Genomic DNA, 14,993 nt, shown 5'->3' with positions numbered 1-14,993 from the left:
TGTAAGAAGAGTGGGCATTGTTGCCTTATTCCCAATCTTAGGAAGAAAGTATTCAACACATTACCATTATGTATGATGTTAGCTGTTTATTTTTCATAGATGCTATGCAGGAAAAACACTTCTGTGTTCTGTCTACTCACAGAATACTCTCAATACTTCACTTCTGACACTTCTGGTCGCCAAATGTGTGTGGGTTTTTCCTTACACTATGCAAATCTCTGATTTTCCGTATACCAGCTGGATGTCCTATAATTTAACTCAATTCTGACACTATCTACCTGGAGATAGGGTCAGTTCCACAAGATCACCCCCACTTCAGATGCCAATTGCAAGTCCAGGTTGTCATCTGTGCATCTGACCGACCAGCTATAAATCAGAGCTTCCCTCAACCCCCTCCTTGGGTTTGATCATTAGCCAGAAAGGCTCACAGAACTCAGGAAAACAGTTGACTTACTAGGTTACCAGTTTATTGTAAAAGGATACAGCTCAGTAACAGGCAGATGGAAGAGATGCACAGAGAAAGGTGTGGGGGAAGAGTGTGGAGCTTCCACGCGTCTCCACACGTTCACCAACTCAGTGAATTCTGTAAAGCTCTCTGGACCCCCACACACACATACTCCCATCCTATGCCGACTTTAGAATGTTTATGGAGCCTTCATTAATAGGCATGATTAATTAAATCATTGGCCATTGGTGATTGATTCAACCTCCGGTCCCTTTCCCTCCCCCAGAGGTCGGGGGGGGTGGGGAGTGGGGGATAGGAGACTGAAAGTTCCAACCTTCTAATCACGTGGATGGTTCCCTGGCAACCACCCCCATCCTATGGTGATGTAAGGACTTTTCAAAAATCAGCTCAGTAACATAAACTCAGATGGGGTTGAAAGGGGCTTGTTATGAACAGCAAAAGATTCTCATTTCACCTTTATGCTCTGGAGCTATTTCAGGAACTGGGAACAAAAACTAAATATTGTGACCAAAAAATGCCCTTATAGGTCTTATTACTTAGGAAATTACAAGGGGTTAGAAGTTCTGGACAAAAAACAAAATATATATCTTTCTTATTATATCACAACATAGTTGCCATAGTTGTAGTTTGCTGAAAATTTTTATTAAAATTTAAATTTTATCAAATGCTTTTTCTGTATATATTGAGATGTTCAAATGTTTTTTCTCATTTATTTTGTTAATGTGCTGAATTATATTGATTTTCAGATGATGGACTAACTTTGAATTCCTGGGATAAACTTCACTTGATTACGCTATGCATCCTTTTTATATATGGCTGGATTTAATTTGTTAATGTTTTCTTAATGAGTTTTGCATCTACGTTCATAGAGGATATCTGGTTTGCAATTTTCTGTCTATATAATGTCTTTTAAAGGTTTTGGCATCCGAGTTATACCGGTCTCATAAAAGGAGCCTGGAAATGGTCTCTATTTTAAGATTGACATCATTACTACTCTTAAGACTTGATGGAATTCACCAGTGACATTAACAGGGCCTGGAGTTTTGTTGTTTTTGTTGTTGTTTTAATGATGAATTTGACATCTTGGAGAGATATAGGGTTATTAAAATGTTCTATTTTAGAATACGTCAGTTGTGACTAGTTTTGTTTTTTTAAGAAATTTGTCCATTTTATTTATGTTGTCATATATGAAGGTTTATGGATTGTTCATAATGTTTCCTTATTACCCTTTTGATATTTGTAGGATCTGTGGTGATATCCGCTCTTTCATTCCTGATATTTTAAATCTGTGTTTTCTATTTTTTCTTGGTTAGCTTAGCTAAAGGTTTATCAATTTTATTAATCTTTCAAAAAACCAAATTTTGGCTTTGTTAATGTTCTCTATTGTTTTATTTTTCTATGTTATTGATTTCTGCTTTTGTCTTCTGTTTTCTTTATTATTTCCTAAGTAAAAGTACTTACTCAAGATTTAATTTGCTCATCTTTTCCCAGTTTTTTAATGGAGAAACTTAGATAATTGATTTTAGATCTTTCTTTCATTATCATTCAGTTCAAAATATTTTCTAATTTTCCTTGTGATTTCTTCTTTGACCTATGGGTTATTAGAAATGTGTTATTTAATTTCCAAATATTTGAGGGTTTTTTTGAATATCTTATTGTTATTGATTTCTAATTTTATTCTTTTATGGTCAGAAACATACTTTGTATCATTTCAGTTTATTCAAATTTATTGAGACATACATATTTTACGGCCCAGCATATGGTCTATCTTGGTGAACATTTTATGTGCCCTTGAAAATAATGTGTATTCTACAGTTGTTGGTTGTAGTGTTCTATAAATGTCAATTATGTCAAGGTGATTAATTGTGTTGTTTGGATCTTCTATATTCTTAATGATTTGGGGGGTCTAGTTGTTGGAGGGGCATTAAAATCTTTAATTATAATTTTGGATTATCTATTTCTCTCTTTAGTTCTGTCAGTTTTTGCTTAATGTTTTTAATCACAAAATATCTGATTTACATACATATACACATAAAATTGTAATATGTTTCTGATGACTTGACCCTTCTATTATTGTGAAATAGTACTCGTTATTGCTGGCAACACTCTTTGTCATGAAGTCTATTTTGGTCTCATATTAATATAGTAATTCCAGTTTTCATACACTTAGTATTTTCATGGTATACCCTTTTGCATCTTTTTTTTTTTAATAATTTTATTTATTTATTTATTTTCCCCCCAAAGCCCCAGTAGATAGTTGTATGTCATAATTGCACATCCTTCTAGTTGCTGTATGTGGGACACGGCCTCAGCATGGCCGGAGAGGCGGTGCAACGGTGCGGGCCGGGATCCGAACCCGCACCGCCCGCAGCGGAGGGCGCACACTTAACCGCTAAGCCACGGGGCCGGCCCATTTTGCATCTTTTAATGTCAGCCTATCAGTGTCTTTATATTTGAACGGTCTCTCTATTCTAGACATCATATTATGCAATGTTCTATTTATCTATTGCTATGTAACAAACTACTCCAAATCTTAGAGGCTGTTTTATCTCTCAAGAGTCTTTGGGTCAAGAGTTTGGGCTGGGCTTGGCTGAGCTGTTCTGCTCCTTTGTCTTGGGTTATTTACTTGGCTGCATCCATTTGGACTGAGCTGGAAGGTTCAAGAAGGTCTTGCTCACTTGTCTGGTGCCTCAGTATTTCTCCAAGTGGCTAGCTCAGGCTTCCTCAGAGTATGGTGTCCTCAGGATATCTGAACTTCTTCCATGATGGCTGGCTTCTAAGAGGGATGTCATCAAAACTGTTATTCTAAGTTCATGTGTCCCTTTTTCTTCCTTGTTAATAGAAACTTAATTTTTTTCAGATAATTTATTTTCAGGCCTGGTGTACTTTAGTGGAAGCTATGCCCTTCTCTATTACCAGAGGATGGATATAGATTACTTTAATAATCCAGTCATGATAAGTCTATTTCTTTTGCCAGTGACTGGTTTAGAAAGGCCTGTGACACAAATCTGGATGAGGCTCAAGGTAAAGTCAGAATAAGGGCTTCTGGGAAAGTGTTTTTCAAATCTTAAAAAGGGACACGACAGAGGAATTTCCCCTTTTCCTGGATATTATTATCTGCATGTGATACCTGGAATGGTATGGCCATATTGCCACCATGAAGGAAGAGAGCATAAACAATAAGCCAATATGCTGAGATGGCTGAAAAGAAATACGGAAAAAATCTGGGTCCTTGATGATATTACTGAGATACTAAATCAGTCAACCCTGGAACTACAAGATTTTTTTACCCCAAGTTTTGATTCAGATATAATTGACATATACATTGTACTAATTTAAGGTGTACAACATAATTGTTTGATATGGTTGAATATTGCAAAATGATTACCACAATAAGTTGGGTTAACATCCATCACCTCACATAGTTACAAAATTTTTTTTCTTGTGATAAGAACTTTTAAGATCTCCCCTCTTAGCAACTTTCAATTATACAATAAAGTATTGTTAACTATTGTCACCATGCTGTACATAACATCCCCAGAACTTATCTATCTTATAACTGAAAGTTTGACCACCTTTACCCATTTTCCCCACACCCCACCCCCTGCCTCTGGCAACCACCAATCTTTTCTCTGTTATGAGTTCGGTATTTTTAGATTCCACATGTAAGTGAGATCATACAGTATTTGTCTTTCTCTGTCTGGCTTCTTTCACTTAGCATAATGCCCTCAAGTTTCATCCATGTTGTCACAAATAGAGAAACCACAAGATTTTTCCACTGCTGTTTTGTGAAATAACTATTACTTGCAGACTAAAGCATTTTGAAAGATATAAGAGGAAGAGGTTAAAATAGAGGTGATACTGGACCCAGAGTTATTAATCCTCTATTAAGAAATACTCTAATTTTATGATTGGTTATTGGAGGGAAGATGTTTAATATATTTAAATCTACAGTACAAGTTACAAAGCACAGCAAATCACATAGTATGAATTACAATTTTTACTTTATAAATCAATTTAAAAACCAAAGAAACAAAATTATTTTTTCCTCCAAACAGCATCATTACTGTGGAACTGCTGCTGGCAACAGACCTGACATTGCATAGAGCTGGAGGTAAGAATCACGTTGTCAGAAAAGATTATCTTGAAGTTAAAATTATGGTGACTAAGATCACATCTTTCAGCATTTCAATCAAATCAAAGATTTGGGTTTAAAAATCTATAACCGGTTTGTAAAGACAGAATGTAGAAGAAAAATGTAAAAGAAGCTCCAGATGACTAGATCTTAGTCCAATGTTGTCACAATTATCACAACTAGTGCTGTGTGTCTTAATCACAAATAGATTTCTATTTATTGACAGTCATATGACCGTAATTGCTTTAATTTTAATAAAGTGTATGAATAGGTTATTTAGATTCACTCATTCTTTTGGCTTTCCCAGAAGAGTAATTTTTAAGATATTTGGGACCAATGCATGATTTTGCCCACTTTTTATCTTGCCTTGTCATGTAAGGATATTAATTAAAAGCATCTTTCACCTACTATCATCATTATTCATAAAAAAGAACAATGTTTAACATCCCAAAAAGATATAATCTTGAAATGTCTAAAAAGTTAAATTTTGCTTTATAAAATCACATTAACTTAGCTTTGTGCATATATTTACCATAGACAGATGAAACTTCATCATGGACAGGCACAAGCCATTGATTTCAATTATTTTCTCCCAAATCTATTATAGACTGGAAAATGTTTACCTTCATCTTTCTATATTTAAAAGTAGCTTTTTTGCTTCTTCCTTCAGTGACTATTTATTGTGTCTGTGACATATAAGGCCTCATGACAGCCACTCTGGAGAGCCCCAAAACATGTAAGACCTAGCCCCTGACCTTCAGCTGCTGATGCCTGAGCTGGGCCATAAGACACGTCACAGAATCGGGCAAATCGTTTGTTCTCTGCACCAAGTGTTTTATATTTATTGAAGTCAAAATGCCAGTGGAATTTTTTTAGGTCTAGCTTAATTTCTTTCAGGTGTCAACCTTGTGTGTCTTCACTAACAGGCAGCCAAACAGTTAACAACGTTGCTTTTCATAGTGCTGGGAGAGCAGAGATGTAGTGTTGTAAGGGGTGACGATAATCAAAGGCCATAAAGGGACCATTATAGGAGAGTGTGAAGATTGTCCTGTGAATAGGAGCCCAGCCACACATGGACTTGTCATCTCTGGGGTCTGTTCTCTCTCTGGCTCCTCGCTGAGACTTCTCTCTCTAGCTCTCTTTGAGCAAACGGTTGGGGAGGCACCTGTGTTATTTCTGTGCTCTCTGATTCGTCTAGCCCACAGAACTGTCTTCTAAGAATGTCTGAATTTGATCAGGACCATAAGATGATTATGTTCTCACTACAAGTGGATTGTGAACTAAATGTATCAGGTTGGCAGCCAAGATCAACAGCCTTCTCTCTTTTCTTTTTTTTTTTTAAAGGAAGTTCCCTTTGGCAGAGGCAATTAACAGATAGTCTACCCATATCTCAGCACAGGGTCCTCTTACGGAGTTTTCTGGACTTGTCTAGTGGGCAAAATTAGCTCCAACTCATGGCTAATTTGGCTCAAGAAGAAACAGCTCTTGTTTCTGAAGAATATACTGAGCAATGTTAGAGGTTTGAAGTGACCGACTAAGGAGAAGAGTGTTTAAAAAACAAAACTAAATAGTGATTTCCCCCAACACACACCCAAGGCACCTCTACATTATTTTCAAGCCTTTCTGTCTACTGCAAAACAAAGCAACACAGGTAAGCAGAAGCAGTCTAATAGTCCTATCACAATTTCATACCTCAAGACTCTTTGAGAGCCAATATATTTTGGTTTAATCCCAACTTTTTTTTTCTTTTCTGTGAGCTTGTTTCATAACAAAATAAACATTTTCTTTCCAAAGTGCCTCTTCTCAAGTATCTTTCCTAAACCGTATATCAGGTCCCAGTTTGGCTAATTGGCAATGCTCGCTCCCACTTTATTTAACACGCAAGCCTAGGTATTGAAGCCCTGATGGACTATTCGGGGTCATTTAAGGAAAACACCCAAGAAATGGGCTGTTTCTTACATATACTCAGTGAGATTCTGAAACACCATCGTCAGAAAATACAAGCAATCCCTGAAACTTTCCCCCTGGGTTATCAGAGTCCAAGACAATTGATGACATTACATCGGTCGTTCATTTTAGATTCGTGGAGCCCACAAAAATCAATAGTTTTCCATTATCAGGTCCAGCTGGGTCACTAGTCTGTCAATGAGCTGTTACAATTGCTGTACAGGGGTGAGCCTGACCAGTCAATTGCTGCTGACAAGAGGAAAACATGCTGACAGCCACGGGAACAAGTCAGAACACAGATTTGCACTTCAGTTTGCCATCCAAAGAGACTTAGAGCAAGGCCATTTTCAAGACATAGGGCATACTCTGTGGGAGGCCTGGGGGAGGGGCTACCCCCCCTGGTGTTATAGCACAAGTGCCTAAGGGCTTGTCCTGGCTCCAGCCAACCATCTCCTGTAGAGACTATCTGTAGTCACTGTCTTTGTTAGTAAGAGTCATGTACCAGCCAGAATTGTCCCTAAACATCATCTTCTATCCCACATTGTACCCAGAGCAAGAGTAGGAAGGAATTCTAGTTTTACTACTACCAACTTAGATGTAACTATCCATATCTTGCAGAATATAAAAACTTAAGATGAAGTAAATGGGCCAAAGGCACCAAATATGAACAAATATGACTAAACATGTTGCAAATAAGTATTGACTGAAGGACAGAAGGTCCTCCGGTGTTGGTATATAGGCTGTTCCCTTGTTGCCTCATTATTTATAACATTATCTGTACTTTGATCTCAACTTGAGATGTTTTACTAAACCAAGTGTCCCTCATTGGTATCTCATCCACAGCCCCTTTGTCTGATACAGTGGCCAGCAAAGGGAAGTGAGTTCTAGTCTTGCCCTGCCCATAATTAGGAAGTGGGAGTGTAAAGTGGTGAGCGTGGACAAGTATCTTGACTGCTCCACATTAATAAAATGGAGACATGCTTGCCTTACCTACTATGTCACAAGGTTGTCATGAGATTCAAAATAAGGTCAATTGAGAGTAAGCTCTGTCCAAGTAAGTGACTCTGTGTGTGTGTGTGTGTGTGTGTGTGTGGGTGGGTGTGTGTGTGTCTTGCTCTCTGGAAGCTATTCATGCAGCAAGAAGTTTGGAGGCAACTGAAAGAAGTCCTTCTTTCTCCAGAATAATTCATTTTTGGTCTAGGTTGAATGCTTTCCTTCTTTAGTTAAATACATGAATAATCTATCATGTATTCCATCATAAGTGAAAGCCAGAATTTAGAGGACAGCTCTGAAGTCTTAATGGGTTTTGTGGCTCTCATTAGTTTGTAGAGGACTGAGATGCTAGCCGAGTAGACACACACTGGCTAGGTTCCTGCACACTGAGGGACTTCCAAAGCAATGTGAATTTGTGTAGTGCTCTGGTCTCCTCACGTTGGTTTTATTTTAGACATCAAACTTAAGAGCTCAAAAGATAAATATTTTAAATTTGTTTCAATATTATGATTTTTAATGTTTTACTTTTATTAACATCTTTCAAGTATTAAATTCTAGCCTTTTTTTTTTTTTTTTTAATGCCTCCAGTCTTCGGTTTGATTCTTTTGGAAGTCAACATTCACTTGTATTTCATCATCAAACAAAACTTAATCAACTCTATTACTGGAAGCCAACTAACTAGGGTTTCTTTTTTTTCCCTTTTTTATTACACGACGAAAAAAAAATCATTTTCTTTAAAAGAGTGAAAAAAATAGTTTTAACAAGAGCAAATTTGCCAGTAATTAGATGAACCAGTCTTATGTCTTCCAGCACTTGGAAGCATGAAATTCATCAGAACTCTCATAGCATTAATTAAAAAGAATTTATGTTTTTTTAATAAAATGCTTCATGTTTTAGCTCCTTTATTCCTCCACCAAATGTGATTATGTGGGGGCTGAAGGGAATTCAGGTTAATATGTTGACACACTTAACAATGCAGGGTCATGTTGCACAATACGCTTCACTGGTTTAGTTCAGCACACCCCCTGACAGGGCCTAATCATCCCCTGCCCTAAAGGCAGAGGGAAAGAGGATTTTAATTACTGCTCTGTATGCAAGTTTGCCAGCATTAAATTGAGACATAATTAGGCCTCTGAATTTTAATAATTGTCCTAGCTAATTGGGCAGACAAGTACGTTATGCGGCATGGCGTGATTAGATAATTAGTATTTCCAAATGACAAAATTGGGCTCTTGATTACAAATTCTACATGAAGGGGAAAAAAGGTAGCAAGCAGATCTTTACAAGTCTATTAAGGGAGAGTTTAGCATGTTGGTAATTTAAAGTCCATTAGGAAGCAACATTTCATTCGCAGAGCTGGGGGTCTGGGACAAGGGCCTCTGGCCAACTCTGGCTCTCACTTAAGCCTCCTCCCCAGGGTGCTCTGCCTTCTTTGGGGTCTGCTGCATTGACCCCACCCCCTACCCCCACCCCAAGCTTAGCAGTCATCACTGACCTGGGATGAGGTCTCTGGCTAGACACCAGATGGCAGGTGATAACTCTGAAAAAGAAATCATGGGATGTAGGAAGGGTAGAACAGAGAAGGGGTAATCTACCCAGGTGGGGGTGTAAGTATCTATTGTGTCTTTCCTTTGCAAACAGCTGTTCTTTCATTTTTCTCCCAGAATTCACCACTTTCATTGTATCATCAGCTCCACTACAATGTTTTTGGTGGAAAATCTTAAATCAAAATCTTAAATTTTTGAGGTATTATATTATTGGGGTGAAGAGCATGGACGTTGGAGATTGACCTGGGTTTGAGATCATCACTTGCTAGGAGTGTGACCTTGGATAAGTTACTTACCTAGACAAATCTCAGTTTTCTTGTTGGCAAAATAAAGAACCTTCCCCATAAGTTCGTTGATAGGATTAAATAAGATAATGCTTATAATTTAAAGCACAGTGCCTGGCATGGAGTAAGTGCTCAATACAGATTAGCTATTAAATCAATGACTTTGGAAGGTATAAGGTGAAGGTGCCCGGTCTGGCTCTTTGCTATGCCAGTACTCAAATGTGGCAAGGATCTCTAACCCCTTTGCTTTCTGAGAGAGGGACATGGTGCCCCATACATGCTGGGGGAGGCCCAGTGGCAACAGCTGCCTCTAGAACTCAAATGCCAGACCAGGACCAGATTTCCTTTCTCGCCATTCTTCAGAGGTTGGCATTGCAGACAAGCCCTGCTGTGCAGAAATCATGGGGGCAGTTAACCTAAGAAGAGTGTGGTGTAAACTCTGCATCTTACTCCACACTGTGACTCACTCTCCACAAATGTCACTTTATTGCTCACGGAAGTATACTTCTGGCTGCTAAATTTTTCTCACAATAATCAGTAGGCTAGGCTGTAGAGCTATGTTTATCAGTCAAAAGGAATATTAACTGGATACAAACCAGAACTTTTCTAAAAATTGATTGATAGGTAGTTGGTGGATGACAGATAATGTGATGATAGTTTGTTAGGAGAAACTCAGAAGTTCCGGATGTATATTCATGTACAGTCATTGAGAATGACTATAAGGAAAATAACAATGTTTCCCTGGCTTGGTCCAGTCAAGATAGCCTACCAGACTGAATGAGAATTTCTTATGAATTTCTCAGAACTTTGTGCCATCTCATTTATGAATGATAGAAGTGTTCTGGAAGAGATTCCAATTCAGAATACAGAGTTCTCTCCGTGGGTAAACTTTGTATCACCCTGGCATAATCTCTACAGTACATAACACCTAAATAGCAGAGAGAGGAGAGCAACACCCTGATACCTGAGTAAGAAAAAAGATTTAAGATTAAATATAGAATGCAAACATTCTGCTGGAATCTTACAAGCAAAGAATAAGATATTATTCTCCCGGATGGGAGTGAAGACAGAGAGAGTAAGAATAAATGATCCTTATGCCTAATCTGTATTTGCACAACAAGGAAAGCTCTCCTCTTCGGGCTGCAAGTCTCCTTGTTGTTCACAGGGACGCTGCTCCCAGGGTCACACGAGTGGCCAAGTGAGTTGGCGCAGAGCTCTCGTCCTCACTGCACTCCCCAGACGCCAAGAGGAAACATCACCCTTGGCGGAGGGTGGGAGAGGTAATGAATGACAGTCATAAGGACTCCCCCCCCCCCCCCCCCCCCGCCACACAGTGCTGGAGCTTCTCTCCCGCTCTTTTTGAAGAAGTGCGTTTATGACTGATCGCTCAACACCTTGTTGGTTCAGATTGCAGAAAACACACCTTATAAATATACGATAACCATCCTGTAATAGAGAGTGTGACAATTTACTTCACAGTGCGTTTCGGGCTGCTAATTGATCGTTTCAGTCCAGGGACGATTTGGAATAAATTACAGCCATCAAAGGGATATCACAGCTCATTTTGGTGGAAGGATTTTCACGTCGCTTCGCGTTCGTCTCCGGGAGGGAGCGGATTGCACCCGGCGGGCAGAGAGGAGGGGAGGGAGCCGGCAGGGCGTGAGGGGGCCAGAGGGGCGGGACGAGGCGGGGCGGGGCGGGGCTGGAGGGACGGGGCGGGGCCGGCGGCGGCTGCAGGTCCGCGGCCGGACGGTAGAGGCCTCCCTTCCGAGAAGGCGGCGCGGGCGCTACCCGTTGGGGCTCCGCTCGCCGGCGCGCCCGCGCGTCCTTCCCGACGAGTCCCCGCGCGACCCGGCCCAGTGTGAGTATTCCCCACCCGCTCTCCTCCTCCCGCAGGCGGCAGCGCCTGTGCATTTGAGGGGAGCGGCTCCGTCGGGCGAGGGCCCTGCTTGGGGCAGGGGTGCTCGCGTGCGCGGGGTCTCACCTCCCGCTCGCGGCTTCTCCTCGGAGGGTCTTCCCGCGGGAGCAGCCGTGAGAACGCGGGACGCTGCTCTCTGGGCGCCTGGCGCGGGGGGAGCGAGGCGCGGGGGCGCCGCAGCCCCGTCGGGGGCTTTGCGTGCAGTTGGGAGCCGCGGCTCGGGCAGCTCCGGGTCTCATGCCGCGATTGAGGAGGGGGGCTTGTGGAGAGACCCAGCCTCCGAGGGAGCCTTGCCCGCCGCAGACCCCAGGGGAGGGCGGGCCGGTCGGCGCCGCGAGGCGGTGCTGGGGTCGCGAGGGCGGCGGGTCAGGCGCTGGGGAAGGCGGCGAGACGGGGCCTGAACGCCAGCACGGGGCCGCTGGCCGCCGGGCGGGGAGCGCGTCGCCACGGCCCGGCCGAGGTGACCGGCCCCGTTCCCAGCCCGCCTCCGAGACGGTCGCGCCCTCCAGCCCGTCGCCGCGAATTCCTTTCCCAGCAAAATGTGTGCCAGTGCGTGGTGGCCGTGGAGAGGAAAGACCCCGAGGCCTATCCCTGCATGGCATTCGAATTTGAAAAAACAAGTTTCCTCCTCGTGTCGCGGGCACTTGCCTATCTGGCCTCCCCCAGCCCCGAGACCTCCAGGGAACTTTACTCTCTTCCTTTTAACTTACAGCGTTAGGAAGGATTGAGGCCCTCGGCTCACAGGTAGCATACGCTCTGTCCCGTGTGCTCGAAGTCGAGCTTCACACGGTGCTCTTAGTTGTTTAGTCCTCCGTCACGCTCATACATTATGTCAATCTAGGGCGCGGGTGCTTCCTTGCAGGCGACTTTGACAGCAATCATCATACCAAGCTATTATGAAGTGTGATGTCGGTGCGTTCTGGAGCACGGATAATGTATAAGCCAGTTCTTGCCATGCTATCTTACAAGGAAACATCTGAGACCATGAGTAAGAGGCGTTTTAATTCACACACCAAAAATATTTTGTGTTTGGTTGACATCTTTCAAAATGCTGAAAGAGGTAGTAGTATTTATCATTTTGTAGGTATTTATCAATACTCACAGAAGTCCCCGTAGGAAGGAGGAGGATTTTGTCTTATTCCTATTCTGTGATATAAACCGAGGAACAGAAATGTTATGTGACCTGCCAGATAGTCCATAGTAAGTCCCTGAGAGAGCTCTATTTATGAGACCAAATGGCTTCTAAAACTGGAATAATTGAAAAAGTGAGGAAACTTGTTGTGTTTATACCTCTGTTGTGAAAAATAATCATCTGTAAGCTTAAATGAGAGACCATGTGCTTTTAGCACAAGTGTTGGATGTGTGAAATGATAAATTTATCTCAGGTATGGAAGTCAGGTAAATTTTCTATACAACTCCAGTCTTAATGGTTACTACTTACTCAGGGGTATTGAAGACTTTGATTATATCAGGAATCACTTGAAACAAGTAATTAGGTTCAGAAGTATGGTTAGGGTTCTAATGAATAAATTCTGAAATCTAAAGTGATCCAAATCTAAGCAGATGCTTTAGGTTTGATATTATATAATAGTCAGAAGCTGTATTTACATGGATCAAATCCTGTGGGAGTTAGTTTTACAATGGACTTCGTATATGTTGACCATATGTTGACCAAAACCAAGATATGGTTTTCTTTTCTTCTATTCATTAATTCAGTAAGTATTTATTCATTATTTATTATAGGTCTTCTACTTTACTTTGCCACTGAACATAATCCCTGTAGGCATTTCATAGGTAATTGTTAAAATGTAACTTAAATGTGTATATCTTCTCCTGGCTCCAGGAAGCTCAAGGAATATTATTATGAAAGAGTTAAAAACTGTGGCCTTTAATTTATACAAATGGAAAATTGTATTGACTACTCTTAAATAGTAAGTTAAGAGAAGAAAAATTAGAAATAAGAAACTTTTCTCCAGCCTGTCCCCTATTCACAGTACCATGTGTTTTTTTTTTTTTTCTCCTTAAGATGTTCAAAACAAAGTTTAAGGGTCTTGCACGATTGAATGGGTTTATGATGTTCTTGTAATTATTTTCCTAAAAAGGTCTTGCTCCTTATATGGTGTGCTGACTGGCCGGTTTTATGTGAGTGAAAGCACCATATTTTTAGTTAAAACCAAAATCACTTACCCCTTTATTTCCAACCAGAAGTAAGAATTGCCTACAATTAAGTCAAGCAAACAAACACATCCCAAGTAGTTACAAGTACACCTGGTTAAAATTCATTTTCATTGGTTTAATTAAAAATAGAAAAACATACCCAATCTGTTTATCCCAATTATTGGTAGTTTTAACTTTTTCTTGGATAATGCTGGAAACCATTCAAAACAATGCCTAGATCCTTGAATATCAGGACATTTTTGTGTAAAATCTGTAAGATGCACCTAAAGAATGTAAAATTTTGTGAAATACAATAATAGAACATGTTAAGAATAATTTTATCCTTAACTCTAAATTGTGTTGTAGGAGTGAAACTATATAACCAAGATATGACTATTAACTGATATACTCAACTAAACTAGAACTTACACATACATTTTAGTGTGTCCTTATCCACCTAGTCATCTTGGAAGTCTGTCACTTATTGCAATGATGCTTCCATTGCTCAAACCTATTTTGGACCTCTTCATTGGGCACTGTTTTCAGAACCCACAGCACATCTTGTTAAAAAGCCTTGGAGGTGGTAAGTCATCTTCCTTTAAAGACCTTCAGTGCCCTGAAAAGCAAAGTGGGTGATCAAGTCAGGGTAATAAAATTTGGGATGAAAACAATTGGAAGGACAATTAAATGGCTTTCTTAAGTAGCTTTTAAACTAGTTCTAATGTCATGGTACAAACATAGTTTGAATGATGGCAGCGTCACTGGAATAAAAGTAGCTGCCAAGGGACAGCTTTAAGAAAAGTGCTCATTTGGAGCTATACATTCTCTTTGATTGTCAATGAATTATTAATGTAACAGTCATCTACATGTGTAGGACATTGGTATCCAGTATAGAGATATATTATTTCAGAAAGTTATATTGTCAAGAATTTGGTTGATCTGGATTTTATGAGAGTTCAGTTTTGCTACTATGATTACAAAAGCTGTTAAGTTCTAGAATATGAAATTGGGTAGGAAAAATGGAAGGTATGATGAGCTAAAATCAAAATTGCACTGTATAGTTCTACAGAATTGGTACTCCACATTCCTTAAAATGAAAAGAATCATACTCAGTTAAGAAAGCAAACTTAACCCATATTCTATTTGGCGAGCAAGGCATTTGCCAGTACCAAAAAATTCAATGATCTTTAGACTGTAGGTGAAGTCTGACCTGTGGGTTGAAACACTTGTCATTTTTAGTAGTTGGCAGTGAATATAGACTCTAAAGTAGATATGTAGTAGAACCACTGTGCACTGCTGTAAGTTAACTATGCTATCTACTGTACAAAATACAGAATCATGAGACTCCTCACCCAGTGAATTTAAACTTTTGTGATAATTCAAGACCAGAAGATGGGAGAGGGGATAGAAAGACACTCAATGAAAAGAGAGAGAGAGGGAGAGGGAAAGAGGTAGGTCATGGGGCTTTTGAATCATACATAATGAGTTGAGTTCATTTGAGGTAAGAGTTTACGAGTGCTTTCCAGAAACCACCAGCAAACAATTT

This window comes from Diceros bicornis, chromosome 4 (assembly GCF_020826845.1).
Source record: "Diceros bicornis minor isolate mBicDic1 chromosome 4, mDicBic1.mat.cur, whole genome shotgun sequence".
Taxonomy (NCBI): Eukaryota; Metazoa; Chordata; class Mammalia; order Perissodactyla; family Rhinocerotidae; genus Diceros; species Diceros bicornis.
Note: the sequence above shows the minus strand (reverse complement) of the source record.